Consider the following 280-nt stretch of genomic DNA (forward strand, 5'->3'; position numbering starts at 1 on the left):
TAAAAATTTATTTAAACTTACATTCCTTTTGAATATTATTACGGGAAAGCTCTTGCCTAATGCCCACTAAAAATGCTCTTTCCTTTGTGCTGCCGCACAACGTATTCGTAATCAAGGTTTGAAATTCGGAACAATTCCCCATGCACCCCGGCCCCACCGTCCTTCTTTTGTATGGGAATTTTCCGGCCGATTAAATGATAATATAAATCATTTAAAATTTTAGTTTCCATATATTGTTAGTATAATATTTGTTTAAAAAATTAATTATTTTATTAGTCAC

Source organism: Arachis ipaensis, chromosome B05 (genome assembly GCF_000816755.2).
Source record: "Arachis ipaensis cultivar K30076 chromosome B05, Araip1.1, whole genome shotgun sequence".
Lineage (NCBI taxonomy): Eukaryota > Viridiplantae > Streptophyta > Magnoliopsida > Fabales > Fabaceae > Arachis > Arachis ipaensis.